We start from the raw sequence: 726 nt of genomic DNA, 5'->3' as shown, positions 1-726 counted from the left end.
CTGAAATATACGAAAGGAAAAGAGATTATAGCATTAATTCTTCTTAAATTTATTATCGTTTGGAAAAATTTTCTGAGATGTAGCAAGTGATTAGTCAAAGTTGAGATGGACGAAGGGATTGTAACTTCGATGTTCTTTTACGATTTATTATTTAGAGAAATTTGTAGAGAAGCGATTAGATAAAGTTAGGATTGCAGAGAGGGGATGATTACAGTTTTAGTATGATCAGACTAATGATTTTGTGGAGTGAGAGGATCGATAAGATTATTTTTATCGCTCAGGAGATTTTGTAGAACAATTCTAGTCGATTAGTCAAGATTACGATGGGAGTAGGGATAATTCAAGTTTTAGTGTGATCAGACTAATTATTTTGTGGAGTGAGAGGATCGATAGGATTATGTTTGTCGTTTAGAGGACTTTGTAGAGATACTTCAGTCGACTAATCAGTATTACGATGGGAGTAGGGATAATTAAAGTTATTGGTGTGATCGGAGTAATTGTTTTGTGAAGTTGAGAGGCTGATAACATTGTTTCTGTTATTTACAACATTTTGTAGAAACATCTGATCGGTTAGTCGACGACAGGGTGGGAAAAAGTACGATTAAAGTTTTAGTATACTCGGTCAGAGTAATTATTATCTCATTTTTATTAGAATTGAATTGTTAGGAAATTTTAAAGATAGAATAAGAAATAAAGTTTTAGTTTCGCATTTAGTCGATCGTTTCA

The 726-nt window shown here is 32.5% G+C and overlaps 1 protein-coding gene across 1 annotated transcript in view; it reads right to left on the bottom strand.

Moving 5' to 3' along the window:
• LOC117206997 (proton-coupled amino acid transporter-like protein CG1139) overlaps nucleotides 1-726 on the bottom strand; it is a 40,757-nt gene that overhangs the window by 2,634 nt on the left and 37,397 nt on the right. The window lies entirely within an intron of this gene.

This window comes from Bombus bifarius, unplaced genomic scaffold (genome assembly GCF_011952205.1).
Source record: "Bombus bifarius isolate JDL3187 unplaced genomic scaffold, Bbif_JDL3187 scf7180000008014, whole genome shotgun sequence".
Taxonomy (NCBI): Eukaryota; Metazoa; Arthropoda; class Insecta; order Hymenoptera; family Apidae; genus Bombus; species Bombus bifarius.
Note: the sequence above shows the minus strand (reverse complement) of the source record. Positions and strands in the feature narration are given on the sequence as shown.